Source organism: Nuphar pumila, chromosome 2, assembly GCF_984573655.1.
Source record: "Nuphar pumila chromosome 2, dmNupPumi1.hap1.1, whole genome shotgun sequence".
Lineage (NCBI taxonomy): Eukaryota > Viridiplantae > Streptophyta > Magnoliopsida > Nymphaeales > Nymphaeaceae > Nuphar > Nuphar pumila.
Genome location: NC_143250.1, coordinates 43,772,717 through 43,787,603, shown reverse-complemented (window position 1 = coordinate 43,787,603; position 14,887 = coordinate 43,772,717). Strand labels below are relative to the sequence as shown.

Sequence of the window (14,887 nt, the reverse complement as noted above, 5' to 3'; positions counted from 1 at the left end):
GATCTTAGATCCATCTTAAATGGATTTGGATCTTGGATCCATCTCAAATGGATTTGGATTTCTAAATTTGGATCTTGGATCCATCTCAAATAGATTTGGATTTCAAAATTTGGATCTTGGATCCATCTCAAATTGATTTGGATTTCTAAAATTGGATCTTGGATCCATCTCAAATAGATTTGGATTTCAAAATTTGGATCTTGGATCCATCTTAAATGGATTTGGATTTTCTTAATTGGATCTTGGATCCTTCTCAAATGGATTTGGATTTGGATTTTCTAAATAAGATCTTGGTTCCTTCTCAACTGGATCTTGAATTTGAATCAACTCAGATGAAGTTGGATTTATCAAAGAAAAGCTTTATAAATTGACATTTACTTAATGAATTTCAAAGAGTTCGTATTGGCCCAACCACACCTTGGAAAAATATAAAAAATATTCTACCAAAGAAATCTTGAGGTAATATAAGTCTTGTGCAAATCCTTAGAAAGGATTTGATGCAATACCACGCACCTTGAGGGTTCAATACTCAAAGAATTTAGGCTACCAAGAAGCCTATATTGAAGTTATTATGATTTCAATCACCATATGATTCACGAATATTGTTGCCTTGAGAAGGCTAAGGCTTGTCTATACTTAGACTATAGCCAAATATTACAAAGAGTTTACGTATGCAAATATACGCTATGCCTAACACCACAACAAAGTCGTGGATTAGCGATGACCACATTCCGTCGCTAACAGGATTAACGACGGATTATCGACAACTAGGCGACTGTATGCTTACGTCGTGAATTTTTCGACGCTAACTGGCGACAGAATAAATTTGTCGCTAGGTCCGTCGCTAATTGCGATGGAATAACGAGCGATATATTTCGTCGCCAATCCGCCGGTACTAAACGGCGACCACGGCTTGGCGACGGATTTACGTCCGTCGCTAGATTTATATGCATAGCGACGGATGGTTCCGTCGCTAATCCGTCGCAAACACGAAAAAAAAAATTAAAAAAATATTTAAAAATTAAATACCGAGAACGGTACAATTTATATTTCTTGTACAATTTATATTTCTTGTAAATAAAAAAACAAACCACACAAAAATTCCATATAAAAGGAATCTACAACAATTAATCGTTTCACCTTAAAATTAACAAGTTCAATTAACTACAATTCAATAATTACATTTAAGAAACAAAAAAAATAGAACTTCAACACAGTTCTCTAATCATCGCCAAGATTTTGTGCGTCTTCTTCTTCATTGCCTTTATCTGTCCCTTCAGCTCCGCTACGTTGATTATCGCTAGCAGCCTACACAAGAAAAGAACAGTCAGTATTGATAAACAAAATATAATGAAGTAAATTACACACTATATGTGATTCTATCATGTGCTCATATGTGTTCTAAGGCAATAAAAAAACTTTATATGTGATTCTATCATGCTCATATGTGCTCTAAGGCAGTCAAAAAACTATATATGTGATTCGATCATGCTTATATGTGTGCTAAGGCAGTCAAAAAATTGAATATGTGATTATAGCATGCTCACATGTGTTCTAAGGTAGTCAAAAAAACTTTATATGTGATTCTATCATGCTCATATGTGCTCTAAGGCAGGCAAAGCAAAAAACTTTATATGTGAATATATCATGAATGATATATGTTCTAAGGCAGTAAAAAAAATTTATATGTGATTTTGGCATGCTCATATGTGTTCTCAGGCAGTCAAAAAACTGAATATGTGATTATAACATGCTCATATGTGTTCTCAGGCAGTCAAAAAACTGAATATGTGATTATAGCATGCTCATATGTGTTCTAAGGCAGTCAAAAAAACTTTATATATGATTCTATCATGCTCATATGTGCTCTAAGGCAGGCAAAAAACTTTATATGTGATTATGGCATGCTCATATGTGCTCTAAGGCAGGCCAAAAACTCTATATGTGATTCTATCATGCTCATATGTGCTCTAAGGCAGTCAAAAAAACTTTATATGTGATTCTATCATGCTCATATGTTCTCTAAGGCAGGCAAAAAACTTTATATGCGATTATAGCATGCTCATATGTGCTCTAAGGCAGGCAAAAAACTCTATATGTGATTCTATCATGCTCATATGTGCTCTAAGGTAGACAAAAAGTTATATATGTGATTCGATTATGCTCATATGTGTTCTAAGGCAGACAGACAAATAACTGAATATGTGATTATACCTGAGAGGGACCTGCAATCGAAGATCCCCTGTTCAGCACAAGATTGTTGATCTCATCTCGAAGAAAGGGGGCGACAGTGTCATGGAAGTAGTCATTCATTGTGTCCTTAATGATCTGGCGTACATCATCACCGGAAAGAATATGCTGCTACTTGGAGCTTATGTCGACGGAAGAAGTCGGTGAGCTGTAACTGAAAGAAGCAATAACTGGTGAAGTGTTCAGATTACTCCCAAACCCGAACACGCGACCCTTTTTGGGTTCACCTACTGCAGTCATCCATGCTGCTGGATCAAATGATGGATGCTGAGTAGCGTCATTGCCATATCGCTCTACCATCTGTTGTTCATATGCCTCCTACAAAATAATGTTTAAAGTATGCATTAATAATTAATAATAACATTATGATAACTTGCATATTGCAGTGATTATTAATAGAATAAATACATACTGTTGTTGTTCTCGTCTTCTCTGATACGAATACTCCCGTGGTCTTACGTTTATGTGTTTCAACAAACACATCCTTATATGGTACAATGCCTCCTTTTTCTGCTTCCTGCGAAGTTAAAGGACAAAAGATTTAGTTCACAAGTTTGCAACAATACTTATAAAATTAATATGATATATTGATGAGTTACCATTTTCTTCAGGTGGCTCCCAAATGTCTTAGATTCACCTGTGTGTAGATGGGCTTCGAGCATTTTCGCTCGATTTTGTGCAGCCTTCGTAGAGCGATTTCGAAATGCATCTCCCGCCCACTTATCGCACATTTCATCCCAATAATCTCTCCTGATAGTAATAGGGTCATGGCCCTTCCACTGTAGTGGATCATCTATTATGCCAGATGTTTTTTTTGCTGCAGTCTTCATAGTGTGCAGCATGTCTGCAAATCGATTGGCAGCCACCTTCTGCCACACCTTCCTTGCATCATTTTCTTCCACCGTAGTTGCGAAGCGATTCGAAGCCTACAAATATTTTCAGAAAGTTAGTAGACATTACTTAAATAAATTAAATATAAAACATATTAACTATGAAAAACAACTGTATACCATGAATGATGACCACAATTTGTCTAACACCTCCTTTGAGTACTCTTTACATTGAGCCACCGGTCCTGGTAGATGTTGAAGAAGTGAATTCCTAATCTCTCGTACTACTTCTTGTGGCTCAAACCTCGTATTGCACATGAATTGGTACACAGTAAATATCAATATAAAATATTTATAAGATATGCAATAATTGAAAACAAAATACTTACGGTCGATTATCGATATACACTATTTGAATGAGTCTTCTTGTGGCAGACTGAGAAGACCCTGCTTCCTGTGTTGGCTCATGACTTGTTTGATCAACTGATGTAGGTGGGTCGTGTACAGGCGAAACATCATCTGTAAAAAGATACGTTAGACTTTCTCAGAATACGCATTTGAACTAATCAAGCATCTAATTAGTTAAATGATATACCTATCACAGGAGCCCATGAAGATGAAGGCTGGGCCTGACTACTACTGGATGAGCGACCACTGTAACCTCCACGAACCATATTCTAACAAATAACATATGTCATACAATACATTCAAGTCATTCACATCAAGTATTACAATACATTCAAGTCATTCGCATCAAGTATTACAATAATTCAAATCATTCGCATCAAGTATTACAATAATTCAAATCATTCGCATCAAGTATTACAATACATTCATATCAGGTACTGCAATGCATTCAAGTCATTCACATCAAGCATTGCAATGCATTCAAATCATTCGCATCAAGTATTACAATGCATTCAAATAATTCAAATCATTCACATCAAGTATTGCAATAATTCAAATCATTCGTTGCATAAATTACAATACATTCAAATAATTCAAATCATTCACATCAAGTATTACAATGAATTTAAATAATTCGTATCAAGTATTACAATACATTCAAATAATTTAAATCATTCACATCAAGTATTACAATGCATTCAAATAATTTGTATCAAGTATTACAATACATTCAAATAAAATTTTTAATCATTCACATCAAGTATTGCAATACAACTCATTCATTCACATCAAGTATTACAATACATTCAAATAATTCAAAGCATTCACATAAAGTATTGCAATGCATTTAAATAGAGGTTTGTATTACAAGATTTTGCTCACTAGCTTAAGAATTCTTCCTCATTACTTGATTGACTTTCTTCTTCTTCTTCTTCTTCTTCTTCTTCATTGTTTGCCCATCCACTTGGTACATCATTTGGATCACATTCTTTTATGAATGTTTCATCGGCCAATAGAGATATGACATGCATATCATGTGCAACATCGTGACCATAAGCGAAGTCATAGACATCATCTGATTGATAGTAATCGCTATCTTCAGCTAACTCATCTTCCTGTAACTGATCATACTCAGGGTATAGTTTGAACTTCACCTTGCAAACTGCCCACCATTCATTTCTATCTGACTTTTTTATACTCGGATATGAAGTATAATAAACTTGTTGAGCTTGTGAGGCTAATATGAATGGTTCATATGTTCCAAACCTGGATTTATGATTCACCTCCGAAATGCCTGAAGCTTTGTCGAGTCTTGTTGCAGTTGGATCAAACCAATGACACTTGAATAAAGTAAGTCAACTCCATTATTTCCTCTATAACACCGTAGTAATCATGTTTATTTTCACCGTAGCTGCTACCCTTGACACACACACCACTATTCATCGTTGATTTGTTTATATCGTAATCTTTTTTATGGAATCGATAACCATTTATTATGTAACTGTTGTAGCATTGCACAACTTTGGTCGGACCATTTTCTAAATCACATATTCCTTGATCTTTAACATCACCATGGGGGACCTACGCACAGACATAAACAATGATTGTGATCACGATCAATTAAGTAACTTAGTGTTGTTTATAAGTACGAAATTTATGTTAGCTTCTTTACCAACTGTTTCAACCACTCCACAAACTTAGTTTCACATTCTTTTTGTACTTCTGCATTAGTGAGATGTGAAACTTCTCTTTGCAACTCCAGATCAAATCGTCTGCAAACCACAAATACTTATATTATCGAGCCATGTATCCATATATAAAACATAAAAGGATTTATAATTGTGTTGCGTCTACATATACTTACTCGATGTATGGGTCGATCGCTGAGCAATTAAAAAGAATATAGATGTGTGTTGTGTCTTGCTCTCGATCTGTCAAGAGCTTTGATCGGCAACTACCAAATGCATGCCCAAGTGGTTGAAATATCGATAACTTGTCAGCTACAGTTACTTGTTCTCCATCATCGTTACGGAGCGGGCATGTGTAATGTGTTGGAATATGAGGTTCGAAGTACATAGATGAAAAATTTGAAATCTCTTCTAAAGTGTACACCTCACAAATAGAGCCTTCTACTCTTGCTTTATTACGAACCTTTTTTTTGAGGTCGAACATACATCTGGCAAAAATATACATTTCAAATTTTAAATATCTGTCATTAAAGAGACAAATATAAAAAAACATATACCTTTCAAATGGGTACATCCATCGATATTGCACAGGGCCACCAAACCTTAGTTCATATGGCAGATGTATGATCAAATGTTCCATAACATCGAAAAATGCTGGCAGAAATATATTTTCTAGCAGACAAACAGTGGTGATGACAGAGTCCTCGAGATTCTTTACATCTGATACTACGACCTCCGATGCGCACAATGTTCTGAAAAATCCGCTCAACTCAGACAGTACCCCCCATATAGGTTTGTCTAACATATCATGGAATGCTAGGGGTATCAATCGTTGCATAAAGATATGACAATCATGGCTCTTCAACCCATATAACTGTCCATCGTCAATCTTCACAGCCCGAGCAATGTTAGAGACATATCCATCTGGAAATCTCAATTGTCTCAACCATTGACATACATGTTTTATTTGATCAGGTCCGAGCACGTACTTTGCCTTTGGTTTCAGTACTTTGCCATTATACTCTTTGAGTTCCAATTCTGGTATTTTACATATTAATTTTAAATCTATACGGGCCTTCGGATTATCCTTCATTTTTCCTTTAACATTCATTACTATATTGAACACATTATCAAACACATTTTTCTCCACATGCATCACATCCAAATTATGTCGTATCAATAGGGTCGGCCAATACGATAGTTCCCAAAAAATAGATTTCTTCGTCCAATTGTGATCCTTCCCAAATCCACGAAAGGGTGTAGGACTGCGGGCATCTGTTAATACATCTGGAAAGTATCGCAATCTTCTTAGAATCTCTATGCCAGACAATCTTGAGGATGAACCTTCTGTTTTAGTTGTGCATGCTTTAAACGCATTCTTTTGTCGTCGGAACGGATGGTCGTTGGGTAGAAATCGACGATGGCACTCAAACCAGCAAGGCTTCTTTTCATGCCTCAATCTAAAAGCTTTGGAATCCTCCATGTAGTACGGACATGCCAATCTCCCATGTGTGCTCCAACCAGATAGCATACCATATGCAGGGAAGTCACTGATTGTCCATAGAACAACGACCTTCATGTTGAAATTTTGTTTTTGGTGGGCATCATACGTGGTAACACTGTCATCCCACAATACTTTTAGTTCATCAATCAATGGCCTTAAATATACATCAAGATTTTGGCCAGGTGAGGTCGAACCAGGGATCAACAGAGACAAGAAAAGATTTGAACGTTTCATACACAAGCTTGGTGGAAGGTTGTATGGAGTTACAAATACTGGCCAGCATGAGTATGGAGTTGATCTACCCCCAAATGGATTAAATTCATCTGTACATAGACCAAGTCTAACATTTCGCACTTCCATTGCGAAGTTCTGATGAGTACGATCAAAGTGCTTCCAAGCTTCAGCGTCAACAGGATGTGTGATCTTGTTTTCATCGTGTTGAACTTTATTTGCATGCCATCTCATGTGTTTAGCTGTCCTTGAAGACATATACAATCGCTGCAATCTAGGAGTGATAGGAAAGTAGCGGAGCAACTTGTATGAAACTTCCTTTGATCTCGTACTCTCATTGCCTCTTGTTTTTGGCTTAACCGAGGATGCCCACATGACGGGCATGATATGTTGTTTTCCTGCTCCTTGAAATACAACATGCAGTGATTTGGACATGCATCAATCTTTTTGTAACCTATACCTAGAGCATTGACCATAACTTTCGCACGATAGAATTTTTGTGGCAATTTCTCATCTTTGGGCAACATACTCTTCACAATCATGCACAAACGGTCAAAACATGATTGACTCAAATTATACTCGGACTTCAAATTCATTAGTTGAAGAACTGCAGACAAGATAGTATGACTCTCGCAACCGTTCTAAAGTGACTCATCAGCATCTCTAAGTAAATTATAAAATCTACTAGCTGCATCGTTTGGTGATTCTTCATCTACGGCAGTTCTTACATCACTAGAACTCATAGCAAAACCCAGTTCTGTTCCTGCAACATCAAATATCAAATCCGTATATGGATTATCGTGCACCACATTCACCCGTGCATCAAAATTGTTTCTGAATTCTTCTCCATGAAACGTCCAGTTCTGATAATCACTCACAAAACCCTTCTTGTATAGGTGATGTCTAACGTTATGAGGTTCTACAAATCGATTATTCTTACAAATCTTGCAGGGACACCTAATCTGACCTGTGGGATCCACTATATTGACACTTGCCGTTGCAAATTCTATAAAACTGTCAACATCATCCATATATTCATGCGATAACTCATTGTCCACTATCCTACGGTACATCCATTCACGGTTTGCAGTCATTTTCTTATGATGTTACGAATAATAGCCTAACGAATTAAAAGAGAACAATCAGAATGCTACGATGAAGAAAATATCAAATTTATCATGCAATATATGATGTCATGCAATAACAAGAATTTTGATGCATGCATTGATAACTTAATATTTTTATGTGCAAACTATTAATGACACGATACAATCATTTGAAACATGCATTCATTATATAATTTCACATGGAAATCATAATCAAATTAAAAGTAACTACATGCAAGCATGGATAAAATTACATCAAACATTGCATTACATCGTAATCATTCATATCAAACAAATGACAAACATGTACCTGCAGCATACACACTTCAATATCTCACTAATTACTACTATGCTCAGCATGGACTCTATACTCCAAAAATAAGAACACTTCAATATTCATACATTAAAATCATGCAAAGCATGATCTCCGAACTCCAACAAAGCAACCCTAAGTATCAACAACTAAGTGAGTGTGTGAACAATAAAGTGTTACATCTAAAAAATTAAATAACATGTGATACGCTTGCATCACTTACTTACCACGGGTATTTACCCCATTTGCATTGTTTTTATCAATTACTTACCACAAGTGGTTGAGCACGAGTTGGTTTTGTTGAAAAATCTGAACAAAAAACACAATTTTAAAATGAAGTCACCACGAAAAAAAAAGAGGTTGTTCCGGCAAGGGGTTGACTCCCCTGCTATTCCGGAAGGGGGTCGACCCCCTTACGGAACATAGGGGGTTAACCCCCTTACGAAACATAGGGGGTTAACTGACCCCCTGTTCGGGCAGGGGGTCGACCCCCAGCCTTTCCGCCAGTGAGTCGACCCCCTGCCGGAACAGCAGGGGGTCGCCCCTTTGCCTGATCAGGGAGAGGGTCGACCCCCTGCTTGTTCTGGCAGGGGGTTAAACCCATGCCGGAAAGCCAGGGGGTCGACCCCCGGGGTCGACCCCTTGCCGGAAAGGCAGGGGGTTAACCCCCTGCCAGAGTCGCCCCCTGCCGGAAAAGGCAGGGGTTAAACCCCCTGTCGGAAAGGCAGGGGTTAAACCCCCTGTCGGAAAGGCAGGGGTTAAACCCCCTACCGGAACAGCAGGGGGTTAACCCCCTGCCAAAACCTGCGTTTTTCGGCAGGGGGTTAACCCCCTGCCGGGGGGGGTGCCTTCCTTTACCTGTCTCCAGGGGTTGAGACCGGCGAACGGTGGGACCGGTGGATGGTGGGACCGACAAACGACGAATGGCGAACGACGGGAGCGGCGAATGGGGGGAGCGGCGAACGGCAGGAGCAACGAAAGAAGAAAAGGAAAAGCTGTCTGGGATTAGGGTTATTCGAAAATTAGCGACGGATGAATTCTGTCGCTAAGCCAACGTAAATCAAATTTACGGAACGAGCGACGGACTATATTCTGTTGCCAAGTCTGTCGCTAAGTAGCAACATACTGGATTCGGTCGCCAACGTCGTCGGCAAATGGTGCGACCGTAACGACAAACCATTACGTCGCAAAATCCGTCGCTAAGTAGCGACGGACTGGGCAACGGACTATATTCCGTCGCTATGTTCGTAAACTTCATTAATTATAGCGATGGATGTTTGTCGCTTGGTAATCTGTTGCTAACGAGCAACGGAAAAATTCCGTCGCTAACGTCTGTCGCTAACAACGTATTTTCTTGTAGTGTAAAGGCCAATACAACAAGGTTACATGTAAAACATACATATGTGTGCTTATAAATATAACGAAGGTGCATTGACTTAGACATACAACTTATACTTGAATTATATGCTTATCTATACATTAAAGCCAAATATCATGTGATAATATATGATGCCTACAAACATAAAAGGGGTTAGGCAAGCAAATGATTTTTTGAATTTATAGGTTAGCATTTTTTTCCATTGTTAATCGTGTAGCAAATAAAACTTAAGTACAGTTGATTCGTAAGAGACTCTTCACTGCTCAGAGCCGTCAGAAGAGCTATGTAGATCCAAAGCACCAAGATGTTACATTTGAGGTGGGAGACCACATATTTGTCAGAGTATCGCCTACAAAGAGCGTGTTTCAGTTTGGCAAGAAAGAAAAGTTGATTCTGAGGTATGTAGGACCTTTTCTCATCTTCGAGAGGATCGAAGTCATAGCTTATAGACTGGCACTTTCTTTTTAGTTCTCGAACATCCAGGATGTTTTCTACGTGTCAATGTTTAGAAAGTATGTGTCGGACCCTACACATGTCATTCAGTACGACAAAGTAGAGATTCAGAAGGATCTTACATTTGAGGAGCATCCTATCGAGATAGTACATCGATGATAATAGGTGCTACAACATAAGACGATCCTGCTCGTGAAAGTTCGATGGCAGCAACATGGGCTCAAAGAGTGTACTTGGGAGCTCGAGGCAGATATGAGAGCAAAACATCTATACTTGTTTGGTACATAACCTTAACCAAATTTCAAGGACAAATTTTTTTAACGGGGGTTGGATGTAATACCCATAATTTTTTGAGGAATTTTCTTGAATATTCGTAATTTCCTTATTGGGTGACAAAGAAAATATTTAAATTTTAAGTAGACACTATGCTAAAAGACTTGTAGGAGTTAGAAAAAAACTTTTTAATATGAGAAAATAACCCCTGCACGCCCAAGGGTTCCACCGACCCCATAGAATTCAAATTTGTCAAAAATTATTTCTGAGAATTTTGAATTAACCCTTAAAGGATAATTAAGAAAAAAATAATTTAAATATATAGGAATTAAAAAATTTATGAATAAAATTTAATTATGTGTAGGATTAACTTAAATTTTATATATTGACATTTCATGTAAATTTATATTTTTAATTTGCAAAAGATTTTATTTGAATTTGGTTTAAATTAAGATAGAATTTTATTTGATGGAATGGAATTAAAAAAAATTCTAAATTTAATAAAATGGTAGGAGTCCATAGGTGGGTCATCCCATTCTATGTGGCATCTAATTTAAAACTTTAAATTGTAATAAAAAATAAAGCTTTAAAATTATGTTAGATTAAAAGTTACCAAAAATTTAAAAAGAGGAATTTAAAAGTCAATAGTTGCCTTTTTTCAAAACCAAGCCCCATAAGGGGGGGCATCTAGCCTAGAGGGCTCTAGAAGGGTTTGGACCAAGGAAGGAAGAAGGAAAGAAAGGAAAAGAAATTCAAAAAATAATAATAAATAAAAACTTACCAAGTCAACTTGCTTGCCAAGTAAGCAAGTTGACTTCTATGTAAAATGAAAAGGGGGCCAACCCATGGGGGTCGACCCACCCCCTTCCTTACTTATGTAGCCTAAAGTATATGTATTATACTATGTAATATATATATATAATATGTTATACACTATGCTTAAATTAACAAAAAAAAAGAAACTTACCTAGTCAACTTGCTTGCCATGCAAGCAAGTTGAAAATTTTCAAAAATGGAAAGGGGGTCAACCCATGGGGGTTGACCAACCCTTGCCTCCTAATATAGGATATAAGGTATATATAATGTCTCATGAAATATGAAATTTAAAAAATATATTATATATTAAGCTAACAAACAAAAAAGAGAAAATGGAATTTTAGGAAAAAGAAAAGGGAGGTAGGTTTAGATTTTTTGAAAACTTAAGCTTAGATTAGATCAAGGGCTGAGATTAGCCCCAGCCCTTGACCTAACTAAGAGTCTATAAAAAGGGAGGAGGGGCTCACCCCCCCCCCTCTCTTTTTATTTTTCCCAAGTTTCTTCTCTCTAACAAATTCCTCTTCTCTCTTCCTTTCCCCAATACCAAACTCTTGGTGTTTTCACCCTTGGCTTAGTAAAGGAGACTTCCACATGCTTTAAGGAAGGGTAAGGAGGTCGTGTTCGAGGCCTCTGTATGTGTGGAATGGCCAGTTCGTGCGAGAAGAGCACTCTACGCTCGTAGGATTGAATTTCGCCAAAAGAGGTAGGGGGTTCTATGCTCTACGTGTAGAATGGAATTTGTAGGTACAAATTCCATCAATTTTTCATAAGTATAGACCCTAAACCATGCCTCCTACACATGGATTTGGCTTAGGGCTATCAAAGTATGCAATTGAAAGGGGTTTTAAAAAGAAAAACCCCTTTAAAAATTATATTTTTCTTAAAAATCGGTTTCTCAAAAAATAAAATCGTAAAATTTTGAAATACTTAGGTTATCTAATTATTTTTTTATAAACTTTTATTTGGGTTAGTAGATCATGTTGTTATAGATGCTCTGTGAACTTTTGAATGATTTCCATGTTCGATTTTTTTAGAAATTACGTATTTGGTGTTTTCAGGTTTCTTAGAAAAATAAATTTTGGTAATTTTAGTAAAAACCATGATATATTTAATTAGTTTCATGCAAATTTTAATTATAAATTATAGTGTATGTTCATACTGATATTATGGAATTATTTCATAATTTTCTAATTTTTATTCATAGGAAAATTATATGATTTACTTATTTTATTATGAAACTTACCGAAATTATTTATGAGAAAATAAGCTCTATGAGAGATGGGGTTGTTTTCTGGCCAAACGGATGCAAAAATAAGATTTGTCTATTTTAGATTATTTTAGTTTAGTGTAGTGTAAATCTTATAATTTTTTCTAGTTTAATTCATGCAAAAAAATTTGAATATATGGATTCGGGTGACCCGTTTTGGGTGCACCCGAATGCATATACCAGGTATTTTATGTTTTCGGCCTAACACCCAAACGGTAAATTGCTTGTATCTGCATCATCGAGAGGAGTTTTGATGAGTGGCCTATTGCATTGGAAAGCTAACAAAATTTTACATCTGTTGTGAAATTTTGAGCTTTGTTCATGGAGTGAGCATTGTTCGGTGATAGTCAAAACAGAAAAGTATAGGCCTGCACCAAAACGTTCGTAGCTTTCTTATATGGATGAATATTACAAACAGTTTGTGGCATCAAAAAGCTGACAAAATCTTTTACAATGAAAAAATCAACTCTAACCATTGACTAAAAATTTTTCTGCAGTCTGTGTAATAGTCGGACAGAGTTGAGTTTTTACGAGATAGGAATCTGGTTTCAATCCTGGCTAGTTACTTGTTGCGAGAATTATACGTGTGAATGCATGATGTTTCAAATGGATGTCTATGTGCTATGAACTGTTACGAAGTATGGATTTGCTACAGGAAATGTAAGTGTCCACTCATGGGACACATATTGATAAAAGCATTAAGGCACAAACATGCTCGTGGGCTATATCAAGTGGTTGGACCGAAGTATCCATTATGTGAATGAATGTGAATGTTGTACGATAATGAACATGTTGCAAATCCTTACGTATGACTACAATGTACATGATATGAATGATGTGAATAAATGGATGCATCTAGTGTTTAAAAAAAAATTTATTTTCTTGTTACACATTCATGCACGATTTTGAAAGGAATGAAACACGTACCATGTTCTCAAACCAAAGGTTTCAAAAATGCATCCTTAGTCTCTGAAGTGGTCGGATTTATTGAATGAGATTGCTAAACATATGTTTTATGTAAAGAAATGATTAATGGTTAAACATGTGACATAAAATGACTAATGCTCACTAAAAGAAGGTGAGTGGTACTAATCTGCCTTCGTGGGTATTGTTTTGAGCACGGAAGGTTGCTCCTCCCCAACCACGAAAATAAAGAAACCCTTCATATTAGACTGCAGTGTAGAGAATACAAAACCTCACGAGTAAAGTCTGATTCATCGAAATGGTAACATAGAAACTTCTCTCGCTCTTTGCGTCCCTCACCCGACACTGGCGAATGGTGCCCGACCAAGATAAAAGCTACCCCTTGATTGAAAACGCCATCTGCCTTGTGGCCCTGACCCAGAACTTCTGCCTGTGTTTGTACCCATAGGGTTCTGTTAAAAATTATAACCTAAATAATGTGCCTTAGGTAGGCATGGCATGCATCATATAAGACAGAAAAGATAATTAAAAATAAGAATTGATTCATGCAGAGAAAGGGCTTCTCTATTGGTAAGTATATGCATTTTTAACTATTCATGCATTTTACGTGATTAAGTTTGAATGAATCATGAATATTTATTATTTTTGCAATAGTATGCTTACTTGAGATATTTAAAAGGTATGTTGAATTTGTATGTATCTAATTTGATTAAGTAAATGAAAGGTTAAATGAAATTTCTGCTTTCATATTCTGTTTTACTTGTTTGGTATAGCTCTACCCTACTGAGACATTGTATTTTTGACCCTTTATTTTTAATGTTTTTCAGAAAATAAGTAGATTTACATGCAATGGTGGGAGGCTGCGATGGGGATCGAGCCATACCTTTCCCCAAACCTCTGATATTTTAGACTGGGAGCAATTCTAATTGCTCTAGACTCTGATATTTTTAATTCATTTGTTAATTGAATGTTTGTAATTAATTTTGGGACAATTATGGACTGTTAAATTCAATTTATGGATGCTTTATTTTTCATTTCATTGTTGAATGGTCATGAATGTATACAAGAAGTAGCATGCCAAGTTTTGGTCCTGATAGATTTTCTGTTGTTATTTTGTTAAAGTAATTTAAAAAAAAATTACCATTTTTTATATTTAAAAATTGGGGTGTTACAATCGGCCACCTTGTTCTATTGTTGTTGTATCTGCTATTACTGATGCCATTGGGGCTGACCTCCCTTTGCAACCTACCTCCTCTCATCTGCTTGCTTCTTATAACAGTCCCTCGCATAGTGACCTATCTTCCCACAGTAATGACAGGTTGCATTCTCTGGAGGGCATGTCGATCCACTGTGAAGACAACTACACTTAGGGCATCGCTGATTCAACTCTATTGTTGTTGTATATTTCCGACCTACCACTTCTGCTTCTTGGCAGGTGGGGTGAAC

General features: G+C 36.7%; 1 long non-coding RNA gene across 1 annotated transcript in view; it reads left to right on the top strand.

The window, feature by feature from the left end:
• Positions 1–14,384, top strand: part of LOC149845364 (uncharacterized) — an 87,754-nt gene extending 73,370 nt beyond the window's left edge. The window contains exon 3 of the long non-coding RNA XR_016430435.1: positions 14,269–14,384. This is a non-coding gene — a long non-coding RNA (uncharacterized LOC149845364). The remainder of the gene's footprint in view (positions 1–14,268) is intronic.
• Positions 14,385–14,887: the final 503 nt, after the last annotated feature.